Here is an 11,903-nt window from a genome sequence, read left to right on the forward strand (position 1 = left end):
GTTAATTTAAATTAAATTTTAATAACGATTTTCAATAAAAATGTGATTATATCTTAGCCATTTACAGTTGGTTTAAACAAACTTCTGCTCGATACTTTTTTTGTTTTATTTTACTTCAGTCGAAGTTCTCAGAAATCAAGGGGCCCACAACCAGGGGCTAACACTTGAACTCTATTTGAGATACATAGATATTCGAATGTTCCATTTAAGTTCTTTATCTCTCAAACACAGAGTTAGTAAAGAAGTTGAGATCATAATTTTCCTCTCCCCAATTAACCATTTTTATACGTTGTAGTATATCTTACATTTTGGTCTCTTGGTCTTACTGTATTCCAGGACAAGAATTTATCTAGTCTGGTGGAGTATCTAGCTTCGTGTTATTACTTGAGGTAATATCACTTGGGGAAGGTGCACCACACCACCTGCACCAGTGCACCATTCCTCGGAAAAGCTGTGGGGTAGCCATAGTGAGATCTTATTTGGGCTGCGAATACTATGTGATTTTGAATTCAGGGTTTACTTCTATGGAAAAAGTATCCTCATGCCAGATTGTTCTGACAAACCCCTGTACAGAGAGACCTTAGACACTCGAGAACAGTGTCTAGTAGGCATTCAAGACCGGTGTGGACGTTTAGGTGTCCTTTTTAGTGATTACATGGTTCGAAGATGTACAACTAAACGGCAAATCTGCCCCTAAATCAAACAGATCTTCATTTAAAAGGAAAATGTTTAGGTGGGAATCAGGTAAAAATTCACAACTAAATAAATAAATAAATAAATAAATAGATAAATAATAAAAACGGAAATCAATAATATGAAATTGACTATCAAATAAATAAATAAAAGGGCAATTGACTTTCATTATCTATTTCCTATGACATGGTAATGGCTCAAGTAATTTAATATGCGTGATCGCCAATAATTTTTAACAATGAAAGATTATTTGGTAAGTTAACGCAACGTAAAAAAAAAAAAAATTAATTCACAATAAATTTTTTTTTTTTTTTTCTGCGAACTTGCTTTTCCGGTCGCCATCTTAAAATGTTGACTTCCACCCGTCAAACTCGTCTGGTTTAAATTAACTAATCTTATAATCGTTTCTTTGTTAAAAACAGATTGCCAAACAAAAAGTAAGTATTTATTAATTTAATTGCTTTTGAAGCTCTTTTTTATTACATTATGATTCCCTTTGTTTTACAACAGGGGCGCGTCGAAACCATTATGATTGCCTTTGTTTTAATAGAGAAATGAGTCAACATTCCATGATTGCATATAAACGAAGAATGCTACTATAGAAATCGTTCAAATCGGGTTTTTATTGTTTACTTTTGTTTTTAAAGTTTATTTATTTATTTATTTTTTTTTAAATGCCTTGAAAATTATTTTTCTATTGAAAACATCGCAATTACCTAACATATTACGTACTCTAACATAATCCTTAACGGCCCAAAATACATGAATGGGAAAAATATGATTCAGTTAAAATGAAACGTTAAAACCCGCTACTAAAAACATCATAAGAACATATTTAACATATTAAGGAAATTTTCAATGTTTATAGGATTTTTTTTTTTTTTAATGAAAATATGGAAAAAGGTCAATGAATAATACTGACAAAAAAAAAATAAATAAATAAACAGAAGTGGCTATTAGTAAAAATTTATTTTATGTAAACAAAATAATAATTTTCTAAAGTTCTATTTTAAGTACTAAAAACGCATTTAGTTTAGTTTTGATGAGGATAAAACATCGAAGATGTTAGCAATTTATTTTTTAAAAATATTTCTCATATATTTTACAAAAATTCATGTAAATATGGAAGACATTGTTTTACAATTCATTGTTTAGATCAATTCAAAACAAAAACGGCTTTTTCCATCTCTTCTTATATACTCTTGAGGGACAGATAACTCATTGGTACTTCCTGTACAATTGGCAGATAACTTCTAGATATTATTCCAACACATTAGTCGATAACTTTTTCCTGCTACATCCCACACGCTGTGACCACACAAATTATCATGATCATTTTTGTGACATGACAACCTGACATACACATTCATTTTACATTTAAACGTAAATATCTCGCTTAAAGAAACAATGACAAACGAAAAGTTTGACTCAATTAGATTTAAACTGCTTTTGACATTTTCACATCTTTGATCAATCAAATGTAAATGTATTGCTTTAAAAATAAAATGCAACAAATAAGCGGAAAGAATAAAAGTTCTCAGCAGCTTAAAACCATTCCTTAATAGCCAGCATTCCACTGGGTTTGGCCCATGAGTACCTTGGTGTTATGAACTGCCGTTGCATGTTGCATTCCTGTGCCTGTTTTACAAATGTTTTTATGGAATGTGCTCTGATGAACTCATTGTACTTGTGCCCCCTCGATATACATATAACCGACAAACCGACTTAGCAACAAAATTACACCCATTCACTGTTGAGGTCCCTAAATGTCAGAAAAATTTCTACTTTAATAAATTCTTTCTTGTCTGGAGGAAAAAAAAACATTAATAATAATGGATCGCCAATAAAATGTAAAAGTATTGCTTTAAAAATAAAATATAATAAATATACGGAAAGAACAAAAAATTTCTAAAAATAAAATATAATAAATATACAGAAAGAACAAATATTCTTGGCACCTTAAAACCAAGCATGTGAAGACTCCCATCAGTAAAACAATTCATTCGCATGACCACACTATCATTACAAAATTGGGTGAATAATTGCAGTGTTAGAAAGAGAACTAACAAACTGCTTTATCACCTTGTTCCTGTGACGAAAGCTGAGAAATATGATTGTAACATGATACTGAATAGATGAAGAAATGTCTAACATCACTTGCAACAAAAACCTTTGTTAAACTGTTTCTAATATTGTGTCTTTATTCCCTTGCCATCACATTATGCTCTACATAATTCATTCACTTTTTTACTCTTATTCACTCCAAACAAGACATGTTGCCACTTGGATGTAGGGGGTTACTATTTGAGATTATGTCTACATGGACACTGTAGCAAGTTGAGCAGCAAGGTATCTGGCCGGATTACATTTAAATTTAAATCAAGCATGAAAGATGATGAGAATGCGAAAGTCTAGCTGTTCGAGATAAAACGTATTATAACAAAAACATAAGTTGCCTTTAGGACTGCCAGCAACCACTGTAAAAGAGTAATAAAGAATGCAAGAGAGATGTATGCTCAGTCTGTCACGTCCAAAGTAGCTGAGCAGCAGTTTTTTTTCTCACCACTTTGGCAAATAACAAACAAATTCCTGAATAGAAGTGTGTTCTCTATCCCAACCATCATTAATGGACCTGAGGTGCGCTTGTAGGTAATTCTACTCTATGCAATCAATGTCACCCAGCCCCCATATTTCCTCCTGTGTCTGAAAACATGCTCTGCGATATACAAATATCTGTGCATGATGTGCCCAAGCTAATCAAAATCCTTGATTTCAGTAAACAACTGGACCTGACTGCATTCAAATTATAGTGCTGAAAAAGCTTCAACTAGAACTAGCTCATATACGTACAAAGCTGTTTAAAAATTCAGGTGATCGTTTATCTCCCTCTCAATACAGACCAATCAGTCTTCTGTGTATCGTAAGTTGGTGGAATCTGTGTTAAATAGAGAAGTAGTCAACCACCTCAGCATAAAAATGCTCCTCAGTGACATGTAATATGGTTTACATTTTGCTAGATCTATGGCAGATGTGCTAAAAGTTATATCTCAGAGGATTTACAAATGGAGGCTTCCTTTCTAGGGTAATTGTTCTTGACATATCAAAGGCCTTTGATAGGGTATGGCATAAAAGTCTACTCCACAAAATCTCAAGCTATGGTATAGCTGGAAATGCATTGTCTATTATTAAATCATTTCTCTTCTCTCGTAATAAACTTGAATTCTACCGTTTTGGTCTTATTCTCTGAATTTTCTATCATGTTTTTTCTAGCTTTTCTAATATTGTTTCTAACTAGAGTGAAGGTCCGATGCATTTCTTGCAGAGCAATCTCATGATGTTCGTTATCATAGGATACTCTTCAAGGTCTCAATATATTGTCCGATGGCAGAATAACATCTCTGTTATAGACCAAGTAGTATGGTGAGAACTTTGTTGTTTCACTGACATGGAATCTGACAACCGCTAACATTTGATTTATATCTAATGACCATTTGTTGTTCCCCATCTTCTTTGCTAAGACATCATGCATCGTCCTATGGAACTTTTCAATTTTCCCATTATTCTGCGAATGACAGAATGATGTGGTCACATGATGTACATTAAGGTCCTCTAATGCTTTCCTCATCAATTTATTAATATTTATCTGTTAAAAGCGTAAGTGGTGCTCCAAGCCTGGAAAAAATCTTGTCAAGGAATAGATGCACCAATGATTCTGCTTCCTTGTTAGGGGCCACAAAAACCTCTGGCCAACTACTATACATATCTATGATTGTTACTATGGTTATCCGAAAATGATTGTTATGCTGGTTATCCAAAAGAGTCTTAGGGTAGGGCCCAGAAACATCCAATGCAAATTCTGCAAAAGGAAATATAGGCAGATAGTACTCCTGCATTTGATGTTATTCTGGTTTGGCAATGTATCCGTTTACCTCATGAAATAAACAAGGCCAGAAATATTTTTGTTTAATGGCATGAAATGTCTTTTCTATGCTCATGTGACCATTATCATCGTGATATTGGAGTAACGCTCTTTTTCTAGGATGCGATGGTACATATAATCTAATTAATGGTTTGTCGTCAGGTTGCGACAAATAATGCATGACTTCATCAATGACGATGGACTTCTTTTGTTCCATTTTGGATGCTTTACCATTCTTTATTTGCATCTTTAAATAAAAAATTTCCTTATCTTTTTTCTATTTAATAATTAACTCTATACCCGCTAACGTGGGTCATTCGTGCTTTACCGATGAGTCCTCAGCATGCTTATATGATACATATGCTTTTGGATCAAAGAGATTTGAATTAATTGCACTCACTAGATAGTTTCTACTATCTATACTGAGCGATCATCATTGTCCTTACTTGAATCCACAGAGTGTGACAAAATATCCGCACAAATGTTGTCTTTCCTCTTTCAGGTACTGTATGGTACAATTATAACCAACCATATTTAAACCCCACGTTTGTATCTTTCTATTTTTTATTGGTGAGTTCCACAAATATTCTAGGGGTCTATAATCTGTAAAGATGATGAACATTGCACTATGCAATTAGTGATTTAATTTATTAAGGGCATAGTGTATCGCATATGCTTCCTTTTCTAGCGTTGACCATCTCGTCTTGGTATTACTTGGCTTATGAGATAAAAAGTAAATGGGGTTTCTACCTCTATACCCTCTCTTTGATTATAGACCATTTGTGACAAATATTCCCCAGTTGAATGATCGGAGACATCTGTGTATAGTCTGTAGTCCTTATCAGGATCAGGATATGCCAGTATTACCATGTCTGTGAGCTTTGGTTTTAGACTATCAAAGGCAGACTGACACGTGTCGTCCCATTGAAAGAGTGCATGCATACTCTCTCTTGAACCGGGCTAAGGGTTCGGCGATATCGGAAAATTTTTTTATAAATCTCCGATAGTATAAAGTCATACCAATTGAAGCTTTCACTTACCTCGAAGTGGTTGGAGTCGAAATCAATTTTATAGATTTTACTTTGTCCAGGTCTGGTTGTATACCCCTCTCACTCATCTTGAACCCACGATACTGTATATCTTTCCTAAAGAACTCACACTTCATAGCTTTCAACCTGAAATTTGCTTTCGTAAACTCCCTAATACCTTATATGTTTTAAATGATCTTCCTTCATATTGGGAAATATTAAAATGTCATTCAAATACGGTAATGCAAATTTCACAAGAAACACTCGTCTAGCTGAAAACACTATCAATAATTCCCCCCACTCTTTATCTGTGCCTAAACCTAAACATAGATTCCATGAACCAAGCTTCTTTCTTAGAACTGCACATCTGTGGAATTGTCTTCCGTTTTCCTGCTTTCCAGCTGACTACAATATGGTTGTCTTCAAGTTCAACGTAAACAAGTTCTTGATGAGCCGTTCCATTTAAGTTAACAAATTTATTGAATTTCTATTACTAACGATTACTATATTGTCCAATTTACTACTGTACACTCTTAATCCTTATCCTCGAGTTGTCTCTGGGCCTTGATAAGTTGTTATGCCTATGTAAAAAAAAAAGATTCTGTTGCCTATTTGGTATGTTGGAATATTCATGTCCAGGGGCACAAGTGCTATGAGTTTGTCAAATTGTTTTCATTAAATTAATTGTAAAACAGACACATGCATTCAACATTATGGCGATGGGACAACGGCTGGAGCTTGCTTCATTGTATGCAATTTATTAGCTTGGAATTTTTTTAAAGGATTGTGTCTATAAGGAAAAGATTTGTGGTAGATGCACCAGCCCAGATGAGAGTATTTCCAACTTGTATTGTTCATTCTTTTAACTGACAATTAATATATGCATTTATTTCTAAACTGCATTGTTCATATCTAACTGCATTGTTCATATCTAACTGCATTGTTCATATCTAACTCTGACATAAATATTTCTAACGAACAATGACAATCATTTTACATTCCTAAATTGAATATTTATTATCTTTTTAACTCTTGCTTACTGGGTTCGATTCTATCCTTTTCCAAATATTATTTTCAAACATGTCTATTTAATTACTGGCGTATGTCCCTTTTCATGTAACAAATGCAAACTGCATATATCTATAGCCCAAATGTTTAAGCATAGTTTTGTAACTTTTAAACAAAACAGACTGCTTAATATTAAAAAAGTATTTGAATATCAGTTAATTATTTTTAATTATGACATGTTTAGTGTTCTTTATTTTTTATGATTATTCTAATTGTGTTTATTTTATTTTTTATTTGAAGATTATTGTAAAGCAATTAATTTGAACACCATAACCTTTGTGAATGTTCTGATCAGTTTCAACATCACTAAGGTAAGATTTATTTTTTTGGTGTTAAAAATGCAATAATTTCTTTTAATTTTTTGATTACATTTATAACAATGATTTTACTTCATGTTTAATTGATTTTATGTTAAATAGATTATATTTCATGTTTCATTGATTCTTTTTTATGTTAAATGAGATTATAAGTAGTTTGAATTATGGACATTCAGGTATGCTGCTATTAGCAATGGTAATAGTTTGTTGAAAAAAGTTCTCATAACTTTTAAAGAAAAGGAGCTTTTCATTTGTAGATTTTTGTAAAGCAATTAATTTGAACACCATAACCTTTATGAATGTTCTGATCAGTTTCAACATCACTAATGTAAGATTTATTTTTTTGGTGTTAAAAATACAATATTGTTTTTTAATTTTTTGATTAACACACACACACACAAAACTACCATTTATATAATAAACTAGCAGGCTGTCCGGCATTGTCCAGTCATAAAATATGTATAAATATTATATTTTAATTTATGCAGATTTCTTAAGCCAATTCTGCATTGATTATTACCAAGATATATAGTAATGATGTCAAAAGTCAAAAAATGACTTTGGTACTATCCACTGGAATCGAAACCAGAACCTTAGGATTTATCTCTTTCATACCATTGCTACAAGTCCAGATGTCCTATGTATCAAATTTCAAGTCTGTAGACCAAATATTCAGAGAGGAGTTTGGTAGAGACTTTTCACAGACACACAGTCACTTATATAGATAGACATATACATAAATATTTCCATTTGCTAGAACGTTTTCATCTTAAATTCTACACAAGTTTGCGGGATATATAAACTATGCATAAATAGAATTCATCATAATAGTGAACTGAAACCAATCATCTAATAAGAAACCATAAAAAATGAATAATTAATTAATTAACAATGAGAAATTAGAATGCTTCACAACTTTTTATTGCATTAAACCAAAATTATTTGTTCAGAAAGTGTGAACTTCTTGTATCTATTGTCGATATTCTTAATCATAGCTGTGTGACCTTAAAAGAAAACATACTGCTTAAGATCAAGTATTTTTTAAATAACAGGTAAATATTTCTATTTGTAAACATATTTAGTTTTCATTTTTTAATGATTATTTTTATTGTGTGAATTGTATTTTTTTTATTGTAAATTTTAGTTAGGTCAATTAATTTGAACACTACTAACTTTATTTAATATTTTTGAAAATAAAGAACCAATAAGATTAGATTAAAAAAGTATGTTTAGTTTTCATTATTTTTTTAATGATTATTTTAATCGTATGAATTCTTTTGAATTTTTTTTAATTGTAAATTTCAGTAAGATCATTAATTTGAACACTACAAAATTTCAGTAAGATCATTAATTTGAACACTACAAAATTTCAGTAAGGTCATTAATTTGAACACTACAAAATTTCAGTAAGGTCATTAATTTGAACACTACAAAATTTATGAATGTTCTGCTCAAAAATTAATACTGTCCATAATATTTTTGAAAATAAAGATAGAACCATGAATTTTTTTGAATTGTTTTGAATTGTAAATTTTAGTAAGGTCATTAATTTGAACACTGCAAAATTTATGAATGTTCTGCTCAAAAATTAATATTGTCCATAATATTTTTGAAAATAAAAAGAAAGAAAATAAAAACGAAAGTTTTAATAAGATAAAGTAAAAAAAAATATTGTTATATTTTTGAATTTTTGAGATAGAAATTGATACTTTATATTTATTTGTATTTTTAGAAACACTGTTCTAATTCTGAGTATTTTAACAACGTTTGGAAGACCTTACCTTACACCTTATTTTATTTTTCTATTGCATTTTCTCGCCAAACAAGGCATAGTGCCACTTTGATGAAGGAAGCTACTATCAGAGATTGCAGGCATACTATGTAGGGAGTTGAGAAGCAAGATGTTTGTTCACATCAGTAAGGGAAGCAGGAAAGCGGAATGGAATTCCAAAGTCTAGCAGTTCTGAGGAAGAAACTATCAGGGTAGAGGCTTTTTTACATCTAGGGATCTCTGTGTAGAGGTGGGACTTTGCTGCTTGTAGGGTTTGTCAGGGGCATTAACGTTGAGGGGGTACAAGGGCTAGTAGTTCGTCAGAGCATCCACCATTAAAATACTTGTAATACAGGCGGAGCGATGCAACATTTAATTGATGAGACACAGAGAAGCTTAGATGAGAGTTCAGAACATATCAGGTTGGAAACTCTCTTTTGAACCCTGTTCAGGAGTGAAAGACTAATAGCAGGTTCACCAGCCAAAATTTTGACAATACTCCATATATGAGTAAATGGTGGACTTTTAAAGGTACAGGATACTTTCAGGCACAAGTAACTTTCTAGCATGGTAGAGGGAGCCCAACTTTGCAGCAGTTTGAATGAAGTACTTTTGGGTATTGTATCTTTGGCCATAGCTATTAGTTGTTGAGAAGGTTTCTTGTAATTATTGAAGCAAAGTTGGTCTTGGCAGTATTGAAAGTTACCGTCTATTTTCGTCCCCATTTCATTACAGATGAAAATTTTCCTCTAGTGTTTTGGCCTTTGCCTTAGATATGTGTTCATTTGTTTTCCCCTTGTGTCTGTTTTAGAGTGTGGTGTCAGCAAATATACCCATCTCACGGACAATTTTATCAGGGACATCATTTATAGATATTAGGACTAATAAAGGTTCTAGTATCGACCCTTGAGTTACACACACATTTATATCATATTGTTTAGATGTATGACTAATGAGGACAACCTGGATTCTTCTCTTATTAAAAAGGATTTAATTATGTTAAGTATGATCTGATTTTTCTGACAAGACGATCCTGCCATATCTTGGCAAAGCATTAGGTACATCTAGGGCTACTGCCCTAATCCCTGGCTTTGTCCAGTGTATGGTATAAGGGAGGGCATGTTTTTTGGGTCCAATGTAGAGTTTGAAGCAAACTGACTGGCAAACATGTTAGCTTTCTTGGTTGTGCTGCAAGCAACCTCATGATTGTTGGATAGTGTGGGAATTGTTGATTGGCCATTATTTACTTCACTGTTTTAGATTTTGCAGAAATCACGAGTTCCTAATTTCTGTACTTTGATGTATATTCTGGTAGTTCCGGTGTGTTCTCTCTTAGCTGTCACTGTTTCTTTCTTACAATTACTTCGAACTTCAGTAACCTTTTATCTGGACTTATATCAGATAAATCACGGTATGCATTCTGTCTGTGAGAAATGGCAACTGCACCAGTAAACAATTGTGGAGAGTGTTTTTTTTTATAGAACTTCCGTGTGGGAATATGAGCTGCTTTGAACCTTTCAGTGGTCTCATTTGCGCAGTTTTCTACAGAAAGAGAAAAGATATTTCCCCATGGGACATCTCTGACAAGATCACCAATGTCTTCCCAATCGGCCTTCCTGTCATTTTGAGTAATGGCTCTTCAGCTTTGAGTAATGAATTTGCGGCTAATTCTACCATTATGACAGTATGAGTTAACAGTATTCATTACACAATCATTGGGATCTGTGGTCAGAAACATATTCTTTTTGTAAAATATAAAGGTTTGTAAATTAAAAAAAATTCTGAAATGTTGAAAATCACTAAGGAAGCTTTTGTGGTTATTTAGTTAAATTACTTATGAAAAAGAATTCATTTTCTGCATCGATAACTATCAAAGAAAAATGTAATGATTATATTTTTACTTTAACCACAAATTAATCTGAGGACTTTGTAAAAAATTACCCATGATTATTTGTCTTTAGCTCACAATACAAACGTTTGTCTCTAATTTATCCATTTAAAAAGTCACTGTGTATACACATAAACGTCTTAGTATTTTACAAAAAACATGTATAAAATTATATTATTTAATGAAATTTGTCTTTATTTTATTTTGCAGAATATCCAGCAATCAATACAATGCAGATTACACAAAGTTAAAAGCTGGAAAACAAGAGAAATCACATCCTTCTGAACTATACGAGGTTTTTCTTTTATGAAATAAGAATTTTATGAAAATACATGGACAAAAATCCTGACAACTGAGTATGTATTTCGTCTATTCTTAGGCTTATTAAATATGGAACCAGTTGAAATAATTATCGCAAGTGCATATGACTAATCGACTCATTGACAGTTTTATAAATGCAGTAAATAGTAGAATAATGAAAACTAATAGTGAACTTCAAGATTGAGCTGCAAAAATTGTTGATTTATTTGAACTATCCATCAAAATACACAAAAAATGATTTATATAGAAACGAATTGTGAGAATCTATATACATTATGTTAACATATTAGGGTTAAATATCAGCTCATAAAGTGCATAAACATTCACTGGATCTACCATATATGTTCATTATTCATCAATCAATTTACATCAAATATTGATTTCATGTGGATTCGTTTAGTTTAATAGTGAGCTGGCATACAGAGGAGCACACATTATATATATATGCATATATATATATATATATATATATATATATCATAAATTGAAAAACTGGTTTTCATTGAAAAAATTAAATGTACAGACATCTACTGAATCTTTAACATATCTAGCCAATATTCATTAATCTGTATTTATTTGAAGTCTAACATATTTTAAAACGTTTTCATGTGAAATGTATTTTATAAAAACATTTTACTGATAACTATGCATTTCTTCTACTCTTATGCTTAATAAATGGAACACTCGTTAGAATAATTGTCTCAAAAGCATACAACTAATGTACTTTTGGTGCATATGACTAATACACTCACGAGCCTTTTAATAAATGCAGTATTTAAGACATCCAAATTATTGAAAAGAAACTTACAGCTAATAGGGAAAATTTATATGAGACACTCAATTCAAGCTGCAAAATTGTAAGTTTTGTAGAATTATCAATTAAAATACAAAGAAAATT

General features: G+C 31.8%; 1 long non-coding RNA gene across 1 annotated transcript; it reads left to right on the forward strand.

The window, feature by feature from the left end:
* The first annotated feature begins 1,029 nt into the window (after nt 1–1,029).
* LOC145269776 (uncharacterized) lies at nt 1,030–11,111 on the forward strand. Its single transcript, XR_013865236.1, has 3 exons — nt 1,030–1,130; nt 7,283–7,353; nt 10,895–11,111. It is a non-coding gene; the product is annotated as an uncharacterized LOC145269776 (long non-coding RNA).
* The last annotated feature ends 792 nt before the right edge of the window (nt 11,112–11,903 follow it).

The sequence above is a fragment of the Euprymna scolopes genome, chromosome 45 (genome assembly GCF_053919585.1).
Source record: "Euprymna scolopes isolate OS-2025 chromosome 45, ASM5391958v1, whole genome shotgun sequence".
In the NCBI taxonomy this organism is placed as follows: domain Eukaryota; kingdom Metazoa; phylum Mollusca; class Cephalopoda; order Sepiida; family Sepiolidae; genus Euprymna; species Euprymna scolopes.